General features: G+C 43.3%; 1 protein-coding gene across 1 annotated transcript in view; it reads left to right on the top strand.

The window, feature by feature from the left end:
- The first annotated feature begins 8,520 nt into the window (after nt 1-8,520).
- Nucleotides 8,521-22,853, top strand: part of lrrc4cb (leucine rich repeat containing 4C, genome duplicate b) — a 41,585-nt gene continuing 27,252 nt past the window's right edge. Inside the window, exon 1 of the mRNA XM_020099535.2 lies at nt 8,521-11,329. The gene's annotated coding sequence lies outside the window, so the exon portion shown is untranslated. The remainder of the gene's footprint in view (nt 11,330-22,853) is intronic.

Raw genomic sequence — 22,853 nt, forward strand, 5'->3', positions numbered from 1 at the left:
TGGGCGTTTTATGATCCGTCCTCATCCTCTTTCCATCCTGTAAAGTGCTTAACGACAATCAATCTTAACTCCCCTCCTTAGGAGATAACGTTGACCATGAGGTTGGTATTGATTTGTGAAGAGTCCTCCAGGTGGTCTTTAGTCATTCCGCAAACCTCACCTACACCCGCCGACGGAGGGAAAATACTGATTTAGAAGGAATCCGAGCGTCGGTGATGAATTGGGCTCGGTAGCATCGGTGGTAGCTAACACAACACCGGCAGTGAGGAGCGCATATCTGATAACCCAGGAGACATAACCTCAATTAATTAAATTAGCTGGCTGGTGAATGGAGCAGTTAGATGAGCTGGTCGCATAATGAATTGTGCTGCCTGACTGATTGTCACGTAGATTTATGCCGCAGTCACTATTTGCGGGCGAGTATATCCTTCTTCTGACATCTGACTCGGGTTCCGTGTGTGCGGCTGAAATGTGACACAAAAGTCTGTAACATCAGATCCTGCGTATTGATTAATACGACCACCTGATCATATCTGTCATCCATCAGCCATTTTATAGGATTTCAGGGCAGAGAAAATGGTCTTGTTAAGGTGACAATTTTATCGCCTACACAACTAAAGGGTGGTTTACTAGTCCCACATTTTTATTTATTTGTTTTATTTTTTTCTCCCTCCGAGCATTGATTTTGAATATAAATGCTTCTGGCATCCAGAAACGACTTTAGCAGAAAGATAAGGTTTAAAATTCAGTACATGAGCACCGGCAGATCAATGTTGCAGAAGACTGGCTCGGCTTGTAAGAGGCAATCCTACAAATGGAAGGTCACTGCTTCGGTCCTTTATGACACCCGCTGTCCATTCTGATTAAGAAGGACATTGAACTGCCACGGCAGGAGCGCCACCAGTATCTTAACCTGCTGCGTGGTTCTCTAAGTGATGAATGCACATGTTCGTCTGCCTGTGATTAATGTGGAGAGGAACAATTTTCCCTTTACGCTCGGGCGAAATTAGAATTTTCTAAAACCCTGACTTGAAAGAAAAGAGCCTGCAACTTAAAAACACATATATAGCTTCAGTCCCATCCATCTAAACGTTTTCATTATGTTCCTTTTCCTCCCTAATAAGGTTAAATCCCTCCTCTGTCTCGGAGCACCCCACAGATCACACACGTATGTAAAACGTAGTATGTAATGCATGTAATGAGCTGTGATTTCTCAGCTGTGAGGCCTGCATGTGGGGAGCTCGATCACTCAGCGGGTTCTGAGTGCTTTTGCTTTATTGTGACATGCTATAGCATTTATGACAAAATAACAGGACACACTAAATTCCCCTTAACTGCCGTCCCCTGTCCGCACCTTGGCGCCCGAAGCATCTGCATTTATCACCGTCCTCGTGCGCTTAGCCCTTTTCCCGAGCCGCTCCGCAGGTTCATGCGAGGCGGTAAAACTGTCGAGAAAGTTAAAGATAAAAGATAAAACGCCGCAGCCCGTTTTAGCGGTGCCTTATCTCTCCCTCTCTCTCTCTCTCTCTCTCTCTCTCTCTCTTCATGTTTATGCTAATAAGCTTCATTATCATGCTTTATAGAAATCTGGGCCCGTACAGGAAGCGGCATGAAGAGGACTTGGTACACTGCTTTGGAGGTCATTCAAATTCAATGGGGGCCTGCTGTAATTAATCAAAATAATGTATTCTGGAGAAACGAGGCCCGTTGGACAGCGGTGTCGAACAACAATGGGCACACGCAGCGCGTTTGACCATACGCCAGTTGGAACGCTGTACGAGGGAGTAGCGTTGCATACCTCCTCGTTGTTTCCTCCTGAAATAATCGGCCCCAGAACCAGTGACAAGGTTTAAAATATCATTATTTTCATCCTCACATTTGTCTCCTTGCAAATGTGTGACAAAAATCAACGTGTTGGCATAATTGTCTCTTTGTAAAGCAGCGACCAGAAAGATTTAACCGTCCGGATGTGGCTTCACATAAAGCAGCATTTATTAGACTTATTAACATTGAGGTGGGAAACTCTCAGTGTTCCACCTGATTGACAAGAACATTCATACAAAGAACACAACGCTTTATAAGGAGAATAACAAGCGGACCAAGGCTGTTTAACTTGAGTTCTCTCTCTGGTTTCCACTTGTTTTTGCTTCAAATTAATTCAGTGGATAAAATTAAATGATCAGCTGTTTTATTCACAAAGGCCCCAAAGAAATGTAGGCTTTTGTGACCAAGCAAATAAACGACTCTTTGACCTACATACACATCCTGTTTGGAGCCTCTGTAAACCAGGGACAAACACACACTTATATTATAGTGGCTGCTTTCCGAGACGCACTAATCCCCTGACATTCTCCGGAGGAGCTCCTGACTTCCTCTGGAGAACACGAGATTCTCCGCATGATTCATCGCGAGCGAGTGGACGCGGTGATGACATTTCTAACACGGGACAAATGCAAAAGTGAAAAAAAACAAAAGTAACACGGACAAAGTTTTCAAAAAACATTACATCCTTCCTCCGCCCGCTGCTCCACCTCTCACCTGAGTCCTGCAGAGATGAACGTGTTGTCTCGACCGTGTCTTAGTGGAGAGTCAAAGCCAAAAACCCCGGAGATGGTTCTGACCCATTGTGCGGACATTAATGTCCAAACATTTCTTTAGCGAATAACTTCAATTGCTTGATACCAGTGGAAAAACATGTTCAGATATTTTCTTTAATCTAAAAATTTCTTGGCTTCACATTAAAAGTGGGGGAGTGGTCTCAGTGCCTCTGACACTGGCACCTCTCCATTCACTTCAGAGGGGAAACATTTGCAGCCTTCACAGTCAATTCAACAGCGGAGTTGTTGATTTTTTTTTTTCTTTCTTTAATCCACAAAGGGGCTTTAGTGTAATATGCATACACAGAAACGCCACTTCAATTATCTGGAACTGCTGTAATGAGAGGAAACACAGTCCATTAAGGTTCATCCTCCTACGCTGCTCACTGTGATCACTGAATACTCACAATATGAAATGAAATTTAGAAGAAAAAAAGAATATGGAAAATAAATTCAAACGCCGCGAGGGCTCTCCTGGGGGAGGGGGGGGGGGTTTCTACTGAGGCATGTTAGAGCAAGAAATGTCCTCACAGGGAACATGGACACTTACAGGGGATGTATATACTTTTTTTCCTCTTTCCTCTGTTCCTGTGTTTGTAAAAGGCTAAAAATAAGATACGATTCCTGAACGACAGAGGCTGAAAAGAGGAGCTGCAGCAACGGACGGGATGAGGATGTGTTTTCTGACCAGAAGAGCCTGGAAACCTTTTCAATCAATAACCCAAATCCAAATTCTGAACTTGGACATGAGCAGAATATTTCTCCTATGATGGTTTAGATGAGCATGACGTGAATCAAAAGGAAGGAAGAATGAATCCGACTTGTTGCATCAGAAGATATTCACGAGGCTCGGGGGTTAAAAATAGAAACAAACATTACTACTCACTTCATGTTGTTTTTGTATTTGTTGTATATAAAGTCCGGTGGCCATTGCAGTAATAATACTTTCATGCTTTCAGGTTTAAATTGCTTTCTCTTCATTTTGTCTCTGTGTGTTTTTCTTTCCCTTTATAAATAATATTGCCATGTCTTACCTGAATGTGGAAACAGGTTCTTTTCTCTGTTCAACTGCAAAACAGGACAAAACATTACACACAAAATGGGGGGACAAAACAGTACAAGTACACACAACAGAGGATGGCACAAGTACAGACAAAGCAGTATAAACTGGCATGTACACGTGTATGTGAAAGAGAGTCTGTGTGTGTTACAGAAAGAAAACCAAATTGGAGACAAATTTGGACGCAGATTAAGGAGCAGATCCAGGATTATTTTCCCCTCCACTGTCTTTAACTATGTTCTATGACAAATAAGTGATCGAGGTAATCGGATCTCGTGTGTGTGTTGGCCTTGGTGGAGGTATGTGAACATTAATATGAGAGTGAGAGGGGGCATGCTGCTGCATAATAAATACATTTTTACTTTGAAATTACCTCCTGTGTTTTACCTTTACGAAAGAGGCCAGAGCCGTCTCTATTTTCTGAGACGGCTCAGGTCCTTCAACATAGTCAGGACGATGCTGCGGATGTTTTATGAGTCTGTTGTGTCCAGTGCCATCATGTTTGTTGAAGAAGGACATTAATAGACTCAACAAGCTAATCAGGAAAGCCAGCCATGTTGTTGGGGGGGGGGGACTGGACAGTGTCACAGTGGTGATGGAGAGGACAATATTGGACTTTCCGTCACACCCTCTCCATAATGTCTTGATTAGCCTCTGCAGCTCGCTGTCAAACTGTTCAATGACAACCTGTAAAGTATAAAGATTAATAATGTATACTGCGTATACTTTAACTTTACCTTTAACTAACTTTACTCATGCACAAATGTAAATCTATAAATACCCGGTCTTTACTTACTACATATGTATATCTTTATCTCGATTAGCCTTACTTGATTTTTATATTTTATATGTTTATACCTGCTTTTGCCGTTTCACCTCTTTCTCAGGGGCTCTGTAACATTTTAATTTCCCTACGGGGATTAATATAGTTAATTCACTTTGATTAAAATAGAAAATGGATTTTTCAGTTTTATCAAGCTCTCAAAGTTACATTTACCTGTTCAACCATACCGTCGTGCAGCTTCTGTGCGCATTGCATTTTCTATCACACACCATTTATATACAGTCGGCACAGCTGTCACGAGCAATTTGGGGTCATCTTGTCCAAGGACACTTGGGGAAGCAGACTAGAGGAGCCTCAGATCGAACCACCGACCTTCTGGGTATAGTGGACGACTATCTCCTGATCCACAGTCGTGTCTGCAGCCTGATTACCTGGGGACAGTTCTTTTGACCTCATGACAGGAATATTTGCTCCATTCAAAGTCAAATCTAACCAAACAAAAAAGGGGAATAAATCCAAGCGCTTGATTTAAAGCAGGTGGTGTCTCCTCCATTGCTTCATGTGAGGAGGATCGTAACGCCTCATAATCTCTAAAGTTCGTGACCATTTCGCAAAATCTCATCAGACTGCGTGGGACCGGGTCAAGCCCCCAATGAAAGGATCGGGACCTCTGTTATTCCACTTTGCGGTTGTCGTAGAGGAGGTGACGTCTCCTGTCTGCTTGGATAAAAGTACCACACGCTCTCCTTGATGCTAATAACTCAGTCCGTCAGCCTGTCTTTAATGGAATTTAGGCCAAACGTGACAGGAATACCGTCCTCTTCAAAGTCATGCAGTCGGCTGCACAGATAGTCCCTCGCTCATCGACTGCTGCGGTGGGGATGCGAGGAGTCAAGCACCCTCAGCCTTTGCTCTCTGCGTGGGCTTCGTCTTCTGGATATCTGTCTCTTTGGGGGCGGCCATTTTAATATTCAAAGCAGGCAGAGAGAACAAGTGCAGAGGGACAGCGGCCATTTGAATAATTGAAGAGGCTCCGTAGAGCTAGAGTATCCTCTCTCTCTCTCTCTCTCTCTCTCTCTCTCTTTCTCTCCACCATATTTTCCCTTGCATCTTTTTTTCTTCACGCAGCTTCTTGAAGTTTGTCCCAGAAAGCAGTCTGGGACACAAGCTACCACAGCAGCCGATCCGACAATCCCAGTAGGCTGATGGAAGGAGATGGAAAAGGAGGAAGATGGAAAGGAAGTGTCTCACAGAGAGAAAGAAATATAGAGGCCAAATCTATTTCGACAGAGAAGTGGCTGCAGACCAAAATGTGGGATGAAAAGGAATCGACTAAAGCCATGTCTGCCCATGATTTGTTAAACACTTTTACATAGTTTTCCCATCTGCGTCCTTCAATTTGTTTGACAGACTTTAGAGCCTGGATGTCTTCATAAGTCAGTGGAAAGAGCCTTCGTCCTCCAGAAAGACTGGATGAAGCATATAGCCGTTTTTAAACTTCCAATATTCTTTCTTATTTTTTTAATCTCACTCGCAGTTGGAGGAAAAAGCGTTTGAAGCTCGGCTGACGTGATGAAAAATAAAGCGTCACGTGAGAGTTCTGTTGAAGTTTAAGTCCATCTGTTCGTGTTTGCATTTAGCAGAGGAGAGTGAAGGTAGGCACAGCTTGACGTACAGTATTTTGATCGAGTATTCCAGCTGCTCTATATTTGTCTTTCTGCACGAAGACTCAAAGTAAATGTCTGTTTGTCTGAATCCTTCAGGAAAAAATGCACAGGAACAAAAGTGAGAACCAAACTCTTTCCAACTTTGCCTTTTGCATAGAAAACAGACGTAACGGAGGCTGTCGAGCTGTCACATGCTGCTCAAACTCGTTGTGTGGAGTTACCACCCATGAAGCTGTTTGTGGGCTTCACCACTGCTGTATGGGTTTGAAAGAAATGAATGGAGGCTAAATAAGAAATACAGTATATTACTATTGTCACAGCATGAAAAACAATGTAATGAGGGAGTGCATTGTTGAAGCAGAATGTTGTTGACATTGATTTGATTGTGCAGATCTGCTGAGGCTTTCGTTTAAAGCGGTGTGTGTGTGTGTGTGTGTGTTTGTGTAGCCCTCCCCCTGGTTCCCTGCACTTTTTATTTTTTTATTTTTTTTCCTGCTCAGGGGATCTCGAGGAATTAAAATGCATGTTTCATCAAAGCGTGAATAAAATGCTGATAACTGGAAAATATATCAAATGTATCTCGAGTGTTTTTTAGCGGAGAGACGGTGGAAGTCTCTCGCAAGTTATGTAACGGGCCCCACATTAACATTGGGGCTGCGTATGGAAGATTACATTGAAGTAAAGACCAATATAGGTAATGAGAATCACAGGAGACGACCAGTTGCGTGAACCGAGAGCTGACTTTATACTGAGGCGATGAAAAATTCCTGCAGATGAGATTTCCTCTGATTTATGGCCGCTGCACACGAGAGGAATTTTAAATCTTAACTGATTTTAAAAAGGAGGGGAGACCGCGGACATAACGACAACTGTAACCTAGCCGATTCATTATCTTTTAATCGAGAGAACGCACGTAGACAATCAGGTCGAGACCTGACCCCGGAGGGTGAGGTGAGGGGTATTCAGCTGCAACATTCAACTTCACCACTAGATGTCACTAAATTATACACACTGAACCTTTAAATATTCCACAAGTTCGTCCTTTTCTACCGTCCACCTGGTTCAGGAATCAAACGTCTCAGTTTGGGTTCACAACACAAGGATGCAACATTCACATGGCGACACTTCCCCATCAGCTCTCTCATGGCTATTGCTGGTTTCTGCTCACTCGCTCACTCGCCGTTCCTTTCATGCCACACAAGTATCTCCGATAAATCTCCGATTTCGATATTGTGACATCAAGATTATGTCTGGAAACCTCTCCCACAAAAGGATAATTTTGGCCGTGAATCTCAAAATCCTGATCCGATACAGCTGATCAGAAAACTGTCAAATCTGGGATTTTGTTGGGAAACAACGCTGTTGAAGACACAGGTTTTTATCAGCTAAACGTGTCTAACCCGGGCGAACGTGCTTCTCCCCTCTGCACTGGACATCGCTAGCAGCAGGATTCAACAGAAAAAAAACAGAGACAAACTGGTCTACTGGCAAAAAGGACAAGAGTCACGTGCCGTTTTTTTAACCCACATTTGAATAAAACTGTGTATGACTATTTTGCTGTAAAGACGTATTTGTGAAACAGCTTGTGTTTTGTCAGGTCGCAGTTTTAATTATGCATAACGGAGGAAAGTTCTGACTTCCACAGAACTAAAATATTCACATTTCCAAATAAAAGCATGGGAGTTAAAAACTCAGATAATGAATTGTCCGACAACTGAAAACCTTATTACTAATTTTGACCTTGTCGTGGAAAATCCGCTAACAAGAAGTGTGTTTTACTTTTACACAAACTGACATCGGCTGTGTTTAAAAGAAAGTTTCGGCAGCAGAGTTTTAACAATGACAAACAGGAGCACAAGGACAGAGTTTAGCCTTACTTCTTAAAATGAGTCTCTGACTTCGATTTCAGTCAAAAATCATTTTTTGAAATCTCATTTCTTATGATCCACCCACACACACTTTTTCATCTCGGCTGTCGATAAAACTGTCAAACTCACAGGTCGTCATTATGAACACAACAGCTTCTAAAAACTTTCTTTTTCAGTTGACTCTTGTGATGTGTTGCAGACAACTGTTGTGACATATTGTCATAATTGATTGATGACTAAGTGCAATAACTAATTAAAGGAAAATCCAACATTAAGTGTTGTTTAGAAGCGTTGGTTTGTCCGTGTGTTTAGATTCTCCCTGTTTCTGAAACTCAACTTCCTCCACAGTTTAATCATTAATCAATCAACAGAAATTTAATCTGCAGCTATTTTGAAAACAGATCAATCATTTAAGTAATTTGTAGCCACACTAACTTTTCAAACGCTGATGCTGGCACAGTTTGGTTTGTTGCCCAGTCCGTCCACCACCGAGCTGCACATCAAAATATCTACTGGATGGAGAAGTGAGACGGAACCTTTTACAGACAGTGATGACGACTCCTCCTGATTCCCAGCATCTTCAGACTTTAGACACAACAACTTGGGCTTTGGGGAATTGCGATATTTTTCATCCCTGCTTTTGTGTCTCTGTACCAAATAACTCAACAACGAATCCATCCAATTCCCCCCAAACTTAATGAGATGTTTCTCGGAAGAGCATCTCCAGATGATTAACCTTTGGAGCTGATTGGTCGGAAGTGAAATTCAAGGTCAGCAAAAAGTTTGAAGAAATATTTGTTTCCCAAGATACATCTGCAATCACATGGTGAGTGATGATGAGTCAGAAACTGCCTGTATGTTGGCCCCGTGATACACTGATGACCTGTTATTGGTTCCTCCGTCATGGATGATGGATGGATGGATGATGGATGGATGGATGGATGGATGATGGATTATGGGAATGGTGTTATTGTGTCTTCACAATGAAAATTCCACATTTCGTCACGTAGAAATGCATAAACTTCGCATCCAGTACAATTAGAGACACGATCTACAGCTAATTCAGATCCGCCAATCATCTGTCATCATCCTGATCACTATGAAATGACATCATTATAATGTAATAAAGTTGTCACTCACATTTCATAGATAAAATGATGAATAAATCCTGATTAACCCTGTTACTTGATGATGAAACTGATCTTTGGTCGTTGCCCCGTTTATCTCATTTGTTGTTTTGATGACGACTGTCTAACATGTTGATCTGGTGAATCACCTCCTTTACATACTCCAACAGCCCATCAACACCTCCTGCTCCGCAGTGAAGCGTCTGCTCCACGTTGTTTCTCCAGCATCTCATTCACATTGTTTCCTCCTCCCACCGCTCCTGCAGATAAACTGTAATTACTCACCTCATGTTCCTCGGAGTCTCTCACTCAGCTCTTTGTGTGTGTGTGTGTGTGTGATGAAAACAACATGTGATACATTTCCATTATATGACTGATTTATATTCTCTGTGTCTCACTCGGCAGCACGACCTCAGTGGCCAGGAGCCACTCTGTCAGGTAGCTGAATTGTGGTCCATTATGTCATCTAATGAGACAGGCTGTTCATCTCAGATCAAATGAATGCACACTCTCTTGTCTATACTGCAGGTCACAAAAGTCACTAAACCTCCTTCTCCTGCAGAACCGCCCGGTCTGCGCCGCATCAATAGCGGCGGACGAAGTGAAACGTTCTCCTTTTATACGACCATCGCCTGTAAATCAGTACGGAGCCGTGCAGGAGTTCCACAGGGTTTGTATGAGGAATGAATTGGTGTCGGACAGGTGGGGATATAATGTGATGTTCCAGTTAGTCCACGGCCTTGATGCTGTGTCCCTGCTGTCGATGTGGAGGAGAACTCTACGTGTTGCAGTGTGTGGACATGGTCCTGTGTTGGGTGACTGGATGGAGACTGACGCCTGTAGGTGGCAACCATACCTCATCAAGAACTGAATCACACGTGGACGCGCATCCCCCCCCCACCCACACACATACACACACTCAAAGACATGAGACCTGGGGCTTGATGCGTTAATGCTATTGATCCCTGATAATTAACGACCTCTGGCTGATTTAAATGGGCAGATGGACGGGCGCGCGGGGTGGTCAAAGTTAAAGTGGTCCCTGGGCGATGCGCGAACACGCTCACGCCTACACGGGGCGCGCACCTGCACTTACACTCGCCTCACTCACTCACTCACACACACGTGACTCGGTGCACACGCAGATCTGTGCCCGGGGACCGTGATTTCAGCGCGCTCGTGGGGCTGCAGCCATTAGGAGCCGGTGGCAGGAACACGCTTCATTTGCAGCGCACGGACGCCGCCGCCGCCGCGTCCACGCCGCGCGGATCGCACACACGCGCCCCGACAAGCGGAATTATCCCCCAATAGCCGCGTTATGTAATCAATACATCGGGATTGGAAGCGGCGTCTCGCGGATTCTCGCCCCTTCTTCTTCTTGGCGGAAAACGCCGCGCACCATATGCTCCGCAGCCGATGACAAGCCATTGGGGCTGATGTGACGCGTGTGATGGTTGCAGTGGGACGGATATCCTTAATTCTCATCCAATAGGCGTCCTCAGGTCCTCTTCTTGTTTCGCAGGACGCTCCCGCACCTCTCTGCGCTGACCTTATCAGCAATGCTGTAAATAGGCAGCAGCTGATTGTCATGTGTGTGTGCGCTGAGCTTCATTCCAAAGACAACGATGCGCGTAAAAACGCATCCAGGCTGTGAGATCCGGAAGAATTAGCGCACTTTGTTTTTTTTTGTTTTTTTCTTCTTCCTTTTCTTATCTCTTTCTGTAGGGTTTTTTTTTTTTTTTGGAAAAGAGGAAACCACCGGTGGGAGTCAGTTCTGGACTGTGACTGGTTTTGGACGGGGGGGTGCTGGGAGAGAGAGGAAAAGGGGCCTTTACAGACTTGATCTCCCCCTCATGTGAAACTCTGCAGGATTTCCTCCTCCTCAGTCCAGAGGAATATCTCCAGGTTCCAGGCACCAGGCCACTGCTGCTGCTGGTCATCCGAGGGGTGGGGGGGGGGGATTGGTGGATCGTGCACATCCGAGGGAATGGTGGCGGCACCGCAGATCCGCGCAACTCTTTCTGAATGTTTGGCATTTTTTCTCAGGCGTGCGTCTTGACTTGTGATCGAGGGAGACGCGGACTGCAGCAGCCTCCAGGTCCCTTTTCACATGGAGATTTGTGCCTCGGTCACGGCGCAGCAGATCTTGGAAACGGGGACCGGGGCCCTGCTGCTGATTTTTCCCGCACTGCTCTCAACCTCGATTTCATTTATTCGAGAAAATGCGTAAGTGTCTTCTTTTTTTTGTGTCTTACTGCATCCAGAGGCTGCTCGGTGTGACATGCTGCTGTACATCCCCATTACTCATCGCCATTTAACCCATGACGTGTGGTTGGATCACTCACACTTCCATGAGACGATACTTTTTCTCCAGAAATGTCCTTTTTCACCTCCTTATGGTCGCTGTCTCTCGTGTGTGTGTGTGTGTGTGTGTACAGAGAGATAAGGATGGATAGAGGCAGAAGAGGGGTTGAGGAGGTGTGTGTGTGTGTGAGAGAGGAGGAGGAGAGAGGGGGGGGGTGTTAGCTGGTGCAACAAATTGTGTGTTTGAGCCCCTGTGTGGGTCTGTCTGGAACAGTCCCTGTTACCAGTATAGGACACTAGTGCTACAGAGGAAAAAGAGGGGGCCTACGTCATGTGGTAATTCAAATTCAGTTCAGGTATTCTCAGCATACACGTTTGCAGCAAGAAAGAGCGCCGGATTGGCCAGGTGGGCAGACTGGCCCACAGGAAGGGGGCTTGGAGTCGGAATGTGGGGCAAAGGAAGAAGCTCCTTTCTACTGCTGCTGCTTCACATTGACCCATGTATGTCTGCAAAAAAAAAAAAAAACACAGCAAGCAAAGCCACCCATGGGCGATGTGTTCACCTCCAGCAGAAAAGAGGTTGCTGTTTCTCCTCAGCACAGACTGCATGAGCAGATTATCCAGTAGATTCCAGCTGTCAGGTCCTGCAGTTGTTGCTTTGACAGAACAAACCCCCCCCCCCCCCCCCTTTTTTTTTTATTTTTAAATTTTATTTTTTCTGTATAATAAAAAGCATGTGAACAGGAGCTGTCCGGCAGTGGGAGGTGCTGAAAATGCCCTGATGCTGAAAACCCTTGTGTTGGTTGAAGTGGGGAGAGGGAGCTGCCGTCACATCTGAAATTGCTGCAGCCAAAAAAGCATTCCCACTTAAAACCTGAACCGGTCCTCAAGTGTACACTCACACAGTCACGCCTGGTGGTTTTTTACGACCCGTCTGTAAAATGAAGGACACAGTCTGAGGGGTTTAAAAATGCCCCCCCCCCCCCCAAAAGCCTCATTCCGCTGGTTACCACAGGACAAGCAGAGCCTGCCCATCACATTTCACCTATAGCCTGTTTGATTGGGTCGGAGGTGTGTGTGTGTGGGGGGGGGGGGGGCGCTGATGATTAAATTGTGAAGTGAATCATTTGCTGCAGTGCCATTTCAGCTGGTAGATCAGATTGTAGGGGAATGTGCATGGTGTTTTGTGTGCAGAATTCATTTTCAGCCATGCGTTTACACCTAGATTTACAGCTGTTGTAATTATTTTAACTGCATTGCATTCAATTCCACATCCCCTGTTACCCCCGAGCCCTGTAATGCTCTGGTAGCTGCTCAAATTAAGGCCACACACACACACACCATTAAGTGTCTCTATAGGGCATTGGGCCACCATGAACTACCTGAGCTGCTACACTGAACTTGAAAAAACTCAACTCGATGTGGCTATTTTTTCTAACTGCTTGAACTTTAAAGGTGGTGAGTAACATTGTTCCCAGAATCACTGTGGGGCTCAGCTCGGCCCAGACATGGTGCCCAATACGCTGCCTGGGTGGTAAACATGATTTCCATGCTCAGGAAACAACCTGAGGAGATGTCGTGGCCTGTGGATTTGGATTTGTCACCTTTCTAACGCTCCTCTGTCATCACGACAGAGACACCAAAGCATAAGAGAAGTGATCTTTCTGACAGGCGTAGTTTTTTTTTGGCATTCACCTGCCCGCCGAGGGAGCGAATGGAGGTAAACGATGCCAGGACCACTCACCAGAACAGCCCTGACAGAAGCCGTCACTGTGGGAAATAAGCACTTGGGCGAATAGATTACTTTCCATGCGTGACACACATGCATTTTGTTCTTGCACAACCTTCTGCGTCAGAGAGACAGTTTATACATTAAATGCAGCTTAACACGATGCAGCTCCATCACTAGGTTACTCCTTAGATTTCTTGTGACAAGCTGCCGTCTTACACCTCACACACACGTTTGTAGTGAGTTGATTCATAGTGTCTTGTCTATTTTTTTCTTTTCTTGCATCTGGAAACGTCAGAGTGGAGTAATTCAGGATATGCATCTGTTCCTCGCAGGTGGTCACGTCGTCAGTATATCTTCCCGGCATCATCACTTCAGCTACTTTTTCTGGCCATAAATTAAATAATGTAAGTCACAGAAGATAAGATAATGAACTCAGATAATCAGCTCTCTATAAAAGTCAGAGATTACTTATTTGAGCAACAGCAGCCAAAATAACGAGCAACTGGGTCTGCCAGGGTTTTTACATACAACACTGAGCATGCTGGGATGTTAATAGCCTTCGGGACCAGTTACACAACCGTGTGGAATAAAGTTCCTGTTTTTTAATTCATTTTAGATGTCAAATGTCCTGTCAGTCAAACTAGGATTCAGAATTTATTTCCTTCTCCTTGGTTGTGGGTCAACCACAAAAAAAAACAGTTGCTGATTTGAGTGGAACCGTTTTAAAACAAGAAAAAAATGGTTTTGGTTGTTGCACTTCAGACTTCTTCATGGGTCCAAAAAGTCTGCAGCCGAACCCGACCTGGACCTGTCTATCATTTAAAAGCTTGGACCGGGACCCGTGCAGAATCCTGCTGATTTAAAGAGCAGCATGGCTAACTTCATCCACTCTTAATCCATTTCTTGTCAAGGTGATGGATGACAATTGGGACTCAGTGTTTGCACATAACGTAAATCTGACTTAGGACCTGTGGTAATAGAACGCGACCCTACCTTGACCCAAGTGACTGTACAACACGTGGATCCAAACCTGTGCAGGCTCCAGGTCAGTCCTACGGTTCGGACTGACCTGTGAAAACCATGACGCACTTACAAGTCCAGTATGATCAGATTCAGGCTGAAGACACGTAGGATTTATTTACTGCTGAACTTGACAAATGATTAATCGGCAACATAAACGAACATTGTGAGGATTTACTGTTTGGTATCGTTATATGTATCAGCTATAGCTGAGTTTGGGAGTTTATAATTTAAAGGCATCACCTTGGACTCTTGGACAATGTGATGGGCATCTTTTGACCTTTTATTGGATAAGTGCAATGCCTGTGTTAACCGTGCCTGTTTAGAATGGGTCGTTTGCTCGTCCAGTCGTGATCCTGGTTGCAGCTTTCTTTCCTTCCTAACTGGAGAATCAGTTGTTTTTGTGAACGAACCCATTGTTGTGAACGTGCTTTTGTCTTGATGGACAATGTCACTTACATTGATGTGTCTCAGCCGCAGCTGCTACAGAGCGCCGGCCGCCTGTTTATTCAAATGTGATTAATATTGAACATATCATGTGTCCATATTGCACCAAGTTCATCCTTGCACTGGCAAATAACAATAACAATATTCATAAGTGTGGACCCAATAAGATGAGCGGTCCTTGAGATATGCAAACCAGACACAGACAGAGATTTCTGGAAATATTAGATAAACACGTTACTGGTTGATTATTCAAAAACAAAACAATGAAGATATGAATCCCTCATGAAGATAATAGAATAAGTTTCACTTCTAGAGTAGGTTTCACCTTTTATTTAATAGATGACTATGTCACCTTCTGACGAGCCCCAACACGTCTTCATATAATGGCGGCATTTGTTAAACTACAGCAGGTCTTTCCGTCCTGAAACTATACTGTGATTTAGATTAATGCCCATTTTTTAAAAGTGTTGGGTTTCAACCTGTCAACAGCAAATATGCTGATTCATTTCCAAACGACTATCTTCTCCTCTGCACTTATGCTTGTGGCGACTGATGGGGGCAGTCAGTGTTTTTGAGGGATATGCTTGACTATACGGGGGCACTGTTGTGTTGTTTCATCAATTTATATTGTCGTCCCAGCCTCCTGCACGCTCCTCCGTGTGATATGAGGATTGGTGTTGGGAGTGGTGATAATTTATGGCTGAGGTCCCTCCAGGCTTGTGCTTTTTATCTTAACTAATACAGAGGGATTGTGTGCATTTCTGTGCAGCATGTGTCTGCGTGACATAAATAAGCAAGTGGGATGCAGCCCGAGATTAGACTGACTTCCAGCCGGCTCCATTTTGATAGATAACAGTCTGTATCTTTCCAGTAGCACCTCCGCAAAACATGTGTTTGTGTCGAGTCAAGAGACAGGCCAATCTGAGCGGGTCGGACTGCTGGGGTGTGAAAGAGTCCGACGCATGCCAGGCTGCAGAGACTTAGTATTCACTGTGGCAGCTTAAGTTATGCCTTTGTGCACCAGAAAGAGGATTATTCAGCGAATCCCGCTCTGTGTCATTCACAAGTCTGCATTTCTAAATCAACAAATATTAACGTATGCAGAGGCTGTGTCTGTGTGTGTCTGTGGATCCAGTGCTGCAAGTACTGTACAGCCTAGCACCCTGCAACACTGATGATTCCTGTGAAGAAATCATAACTTATGGCACGAATGTCATAATGACTCATTGACTGTTTTGACTGCAGCCGTTGGTGCCGTATTTCACCATCTGTGTTGTGCACCATGTGTCGGCAGTGGCCTGCAGCAGCTACCAGCCTTCAACTCCAATGAGAGCCTCTGAGAGAAAGAGTATGCTCAGGCTGCGGGTGCCAGTGTTTCTGCCTCTTCAGCAACCAGCTACATCCTGCACACGCCGCCCATAGATTCCCCTGCACTAAGTACACATGTGCAGTTGAGCAACATTCTCCCGTCAACTTCACTGTATGTGATTAGAGTTATGGTGGAGCTGCGATGCGAGGCACAGCTGAGTACCGCCCACTGCTCTGAAGAATGCATAATCACAGTAAACAATGCCCTAAAGGCAATCATAGCTTTCTACAGTTACACTGCTTTTTCTTTTTTAGCATTTCAGAAGTTTTCTTCAGATTGGAGGAACAAGAAAAAAATCAAGAACAGTCGACCCAGCTCACACGAAAGCGCAGAAAGCTGTGCATCATGGGAATTATCCCTGAGAACATGCAGGGCCGTGTTTTGATAGTAGATTTCATTTTTAAGTTCATGAAACACTGATTAGATCACAAAGACTTCGCTAATCAAATCTTTTATCTCCTCTCCTCCCAATTTTACCAACAGAAACAGTGAAAAGGTTCAGCTGATGGAATCATCAAGTCATCAATAATATAAAGTATCACAACAAGCACGGTCTCTAAATTGCTGTGAAACCGGAAAATAACATTTAAGAAAACTCAAATTCGGTGCAGTTTTACCAAAGATAGCTCCCAATCTCAAAATCCACTCCCGCCTGGCCGCACGAGGAACAACTTGAGCTTTAGATTTGGGAATTTCAGTCTTTGCGGTCTGATTTGGATTTGTCCAAGTGAACAGTTGAAACGCAGCGCCTGCTCCTCCGTGGAGGACGGCAGCTTGGAGCCACAGCTGTGAAAAACCCAGAGATAGAGGGGATAAAAAAACAAATCAGAATGTCCATATAGAAAGTCCTGAACTCATGCAGCATTATTCATCTCTCCTCCGTCCATCTGCACACTCAGTATGTTCCAAACAGTCAAATATCTGCCAAAATATGGTGCTAGTGAGATTGTGACAAACTGAGAATATGGATGGTCAGTGGAGGAGAATATTCTGTTTCCCTGGACAATGTGATTTTTCAGTCTCAAGCATAAACTGGGCCAGCTTTTAGAAATCCATGCTGTAAATGTCAAAAATAGTTTATAGAGTATAGTATTTACTTCTTCAGGAATGTGATGCCAAACGAATAGAAACAGTAAGTACTTTTATACAAAGAGTACGTTAAGATACTAAATTCATCCGTACAAGAAATGTCGATCAGAACAGCAGCAGCCTGATGAGAATATTGAGATATTGAGTGTATTGTTTAATTTGGGTTAAACCCAAATATTTCCAAAAGGCTTTATAAGAATAAATATAAATATACTCTGAAGATGTAAAGAGAAAATGAAAGTTGTGCATAACTTATACAAACGACACTGTTTGTATGATATCTTATGATGAGTCTGATGTTTTGTTAAACTATAATTTACTTTAACCCGGATGATGTTGGATGTTTGACGCGGAGCCACAAAGACGCAGAACTAAAGGTTCAGTTACAGACAGAAGAATGAAAAACCAACTCTTAAGGACACGACCAGGTCACTGATACAAAGGTTTGCTGTAGAACTAGATCCTAGATCCATGGTTCTAGATCCATGGTTCCAGATCAACAGCTGTGAGGCAGAACTCTTTTGTTCTGAATAATAAAGTTAGAAAATCAACGCACCCACAATGACAATGCTGATGTTGTGCAATAGTTAAACTGTGTTTACCATCTTGGTTTAATGTGCTAACCTGCTATATTTGATGATCAGCACTAAAAACAATATAGTTGATACCTTTGGGAGAGTTATTTATTGGAGTTAGTTGAAAACTGAACAGATGAAAAAAGACGTTATAATTCAGCCCGAGGGGAAGATTGTGAAAATACATAAATTCATGGGAATTCACCCAAAGATTGTCAACAGATTTCACTCAAAACCCAAAACTGCAAACCTCACAAATGGAAAGATTCACAAAATTTTACAGGGTCTATAATCTGGGAGCAATAAATGTTTGCAACAATCCAGAATATTAAACATTGGCATTGCATTGAGGCTTTAGTTTCAGTTTTAGGTTCCATTGTTATGGCACAGTGGATCTGTACCATCTGTTATCTTGCCATAAAGATCTGTTTCTCAAAAGATGGAGGCATAGAAGAACATTTAGGGGATGAACACAGATTTTTATAATTAATGTGAAAAGACTATTTCATTTAAACATTGTGATTAAACAACAGGACAATGCACAGGTTCAGAATTCATCACCTGGGAACCGTGGATGTGTTTGAGAAGGTTTGTACCGATCCAGTAGACGTAGAAATATGTTACTGGCTGAGTGAAACATCAGTGGATCATGTGTAAAGGTTCCTTCTCGTGTCTCGGGGGATCTTTACCACATTTATTAGCAATGTTGTTATTGTCAAAATCAATAATGGCTGCTCTAGAAGAATATTACGGGGGACGACCTCAGTCAGTCGGATTCTGGACAGTTCCTCCAGCGGTTGTTAAGATATTTCAGTCTGAGGCGAAGTGGAGGACTGGGTGGCCGACCGTAACGCATTAGTATCTCTGAAAATCTTTAACTGAATTTCATTATTTAGCTTTTTCCTCTGTGACATTCTTTCTTCTGCAGTTGCTACCCACAGCTCTACAATATAAGGAATTTCTGTCTCTTCTCTCCCTTTGACTTTTTGCGGTTTCCTAATTAGACGTTCACAGAGGAGCGAGGAAAGAGAATTTGAGTCTTTTACCCTGCAAAGACCACGGGCAGCTGGAATGTGCATCCTGATGAATGTGTTGTAGGCCACCCACAAACAAGTCTGCACAGCACAAATGTCGCCTCAACACACAACTGCACAGCAGAATCCAGCACAGTGCAGCACAATTAATCTAAGTGCACTCTGCCACATGCAGACGCGAACGTGACGGCCGCTCCTGTGTTTGTGCTCCGTCTGCTCGTTCTCCACACCCCCAATAAAGACACGACCAATCGGTTTCTGCTGACGCGACGGAGCGTGTGGCGGTCACATGACTGTCCGGCGTAGGGACCAGCTTGGAGTGAATTCCAACAGGAAGGAACGGAGACACTGAGCGGAGATAGTTGATCTGTAAAACCTGCAAAGTTAACGTCGCTGCATCGTGAAGCAAGGCAGCGAATATCTATGGAAACTTATGGCGACTGTAGGAAAGTGAAAACTTCTAATTTTGGGCTGATTCCAATACTGATTTTAAACATTTAGAATTATAGGCTACAGGTTTATTGGTGCATAAAAAGAAATGTGATTCCTTAGATTTCATTTTTAAACGAAATGTAATTGGCATTTCGATATTTTACCGTCAAACCTAAAAGTTTATTATTAATAAAACTAAAAATGAAAAGAAATCACAAGTAGAACTCCACATATAGAACTTTAATTGACAAGATAAATATAATTGATTCTGTGTAAAATGCAACATGAATGTTTTTTATTATCTCTGCATTGTTCAGTCAGTAAAATAAAAATGTTAATATTGATGCATTTCAACAAACAAACTGAGATTCCTGTACGTCTGCTCATGTTTGTAGTTTTTATTGGCTAACCAATAAATCTGGCTTCAGTGGAAATCCACACGGGTGGCTGTGGCTCAGGAGGAAATGGCGGGTGGTCCACTAACCAAAAGGCCTGTGGTTTGATCCCCGGCTCCTCCATTCCACATGCTGAATCGTCCTTGGGCAAGACACTGAACTCAACAGCCGTGCCGTGATATGTAATGGAGAAAGTGCAGCACATAGATGAAGTGAGTGTGTGACTGGCACAGACAACACAACACATAACACAACGGCCATAGTGTTTGTGAGTGTTCGTCAATGTGACAAGGAGGAGAGTCGGACCAAGCAGATAAGATAAGAGATGTAGTTCCCGTCAGTGGCAAAGAGGGATTTCAGAAAACGATTTGCACGCTGGACACACTGAACTATTTCCCATCTATTCATCTGCAGTGGTGTAAAAGTAAAAGTCAGAGCGTGTGTGTTTATTATAATCACACAGTTTCTTCCACTTTAATCACAGAATAACTTCTCGCCTGAATCGCGCTGCACTAATTTCAACAAACACCAAAGAGCGCCATGGAGCATTCTGTCATTTGATGAAGTTCAAACCTCGTGTAGGTGAAAACAAGCCCTTGGAAGAGCTTCGCCTTGAAGCCCGGGCAAATCTCATTGTCTGCTTATCAGCCTCAAATTTACTCCGCCTTACTGAGATATTCCCTCAGAGAATTAGGGATAATAGCTGAAGTGATGACTGTCATGATGAGTCTCTATCTCGCTCGTGTTCAATGCCCTCCCTCCTCCTCCTCCCGTCTCCCGATCTCCAACTTTCCCCTATTTATCTAATTCTCCACATATTAATATACATTTTATCTGGTGCCAGTTCATTTAGCTCAGATGTCTTTGATGACAGCATCCTAACGATACTTACTGAGTTCCATGTTGCAGCTGACGAGGAACAGACGGCCGTTCATGATTTAAGGGAGTCTCTGAATCAGGGTAAGAATAAAATGTATATCTGGTTCATTAATACTTTGGCATCTAGATGCTGGAATACTCTAGTTTGGCTTAATTGGCAAAGATGAAACCTCAGTAACTGGCGCCCAAGTCAAACACGACTAAAACCGACGAGGGAATCTTGTAGCGCTCGCAAGATGTGGCTGAAATACGCCTCTGCTACATTTTCCCCCTGTTTTTATAACACTGTTCTTCAGCTGCAGTGTTTGCAGGATTCGAACCAGGCTGTTAGAACGTCTCGTTCCCCCGTCGCCATGAACTAATGCATTATTGGTGAACCTCGTTGTTTGCCACAAAAGCATTTTGTCCTTCACATTCAAAGGGAAAGAAAGAGAAAAGCTCCTGTGATGATATTCTTTGTGTCTTGTATCCTCAATAATAACAAAGTCACTTTGATATGTCGTGAAATGTATTAAACCTCGGCTGAGTATCGGAGCGCTTTATTGACATTTGCGGCGCATTTGTTCTTCAGCTTGTTTTCCTGCATCCCGAAACCGTTTTAAGTCACCGGAGATAGTCACGTCCCAAACACGTGTTTTTCCAGTTTATTACAATCAAGACACCGACACAAACGTTCACTACACATTTTAGTTATTGCTCCACAGCACAGGTGCACACTGAATTCCTATCTTGCAGCATTGAGATCACAGCTTTCCTGTAACATTAATACAAAGAGGAAGGTCGCTGTCTTTATGTTGAGAGAAGAATGTCTGCAGACTAAAGCTTTTTTTTTTTTTTTTTTAATTTCCTATAGCTCCACTTTGAACAGACTTCTGCTGCTGAGATTATAAATGTTCCCAACAACAGCAGCATGTCAGAGGTGGAGCTGTAAGATGTAAGACGACAGTTAAAGCGTCTGTGTTCACACCGCGGGCTGACGCAGTCGTTTCTGAACCGTGCAATTAACTCGTGGGTCAGTCTCTCACTGTGGATATCAGAATTCTGAGGGCAGCTCACGGACCTGAGCAACAAATAAAGGATCAGAAATAGAAACCAAGTAATTATTTGATTTTTGTTGTTTGATATATTTTTACATTTTGATCTTTTAACACCGTCTCATTATAACAAGGTGCTGTAAGGTAATCATGCAAATTACAGGCTGGAAACATGCCATAAACGAGCTGGCACTCATTAGAGCACATGCCTCTGCCAATTAAGGACCCACAGTCCCCTTAAATTCAATCAAGCTGCAGCACATTACACACACTCATATATGTCATTCTCCTATGTATGCGCCATATTTCTTCATCAAGTTAATTGAATTATTCACCGGATAATTAGTGAAAATGGCAACAAAAGTTTCATGGAGATCCATTTTGCTTTATCCTGCAGAAAACATTAACGAACCGACCAACGGGAAGGTATATTCAGAGAGCGCACATCACATAAATATTCCACAAACTCTTTACATTTAACACACGGGAAAATGTCCACAGAGTTTAAAGGAATATTTGTTAGCTCGCAGTGACTGTAGAAAGATCAGCCAACCTAAGAAAAATATTTATTTTGATTCACAAAATCCAGATCATTGCCCGGATCTACTCCACATTTCACCTTTTATTAGCATTTTACTCAAAATGGGTTCTTCCTTGGCTGATGCTGTATCTTTCCACCATCTTCTGTCGTCTACATTTGTTCAGATTAAACAGAACATTATATATATTTTGATCACATTTTTAAATTGTTTTAAAACTTTAATTTATTTGTCTGAATTTTACATCCCAATCTTCTAACCTCAGTGTATAAACCCACAGTGACGTGCGTGCCTCAATAATGTTTCGGTTCAGAGAAGAAAAATGCTTTCGGTGAGTTTGGTGTTTAAATAATTAATTATAATTTTTGATTAACTGATTAATTGGCTGAAAGATTCACTGGCTGATCCAGTGTGTGTAAACGAGTCTAAATGTGTAAATATGTTTGGGTTTTGAAGACATCACCTCATTAATCAAGAAAACATTCAGCACATTAATCAATAATGAAGATAATCATTAGCTGGAGCTCTAGTCTGTGAGATCTTCAATCATCAAATGCAGCACTTACAACACTTATCCCAATCTTCGTTGCCCTTGAAGCTCACTTGTCGTCTGCGAGGACACACAACCGAGGTGAAATTTTGCAAGCTCGCTTAACTAGCACCTGCTGCTTGGACTTTAATTATCCAGGCAGGGAACGCTGGCACAAACAAAGAGGGAGCGCCAAGTCTTTATCTCATTCACACCTCGGACACAACGAACTAACAATGTCGGAGACGGAACCGTTTGAATTCAGCAAGTCCAAGCCGGCGGAGCAGGTCAGACGAAGTGCGATGTTGATATTCCTGAAGATAAGAATAAAATGTGACTGTGAAAACTTCCTGAATGTCAACTCCTGCAGGC

Source organism: Paralichthys olivaceus, chromosome 1 (assembly GCF_024713975.1).
Source record: "Paralichthys olivaceus isolate ysfri-2021 chromosome 1, ASM2471397v2, whole genome shotgun sequence".
NCBI classification, from domain to species: domain Eukaryota; kingdom Metazoa; phylum Chordata; class Actinopteri; order Pleuronectiformes; family Paralichthyidae; genus Paralichthys; species Paralichthys olivaceus.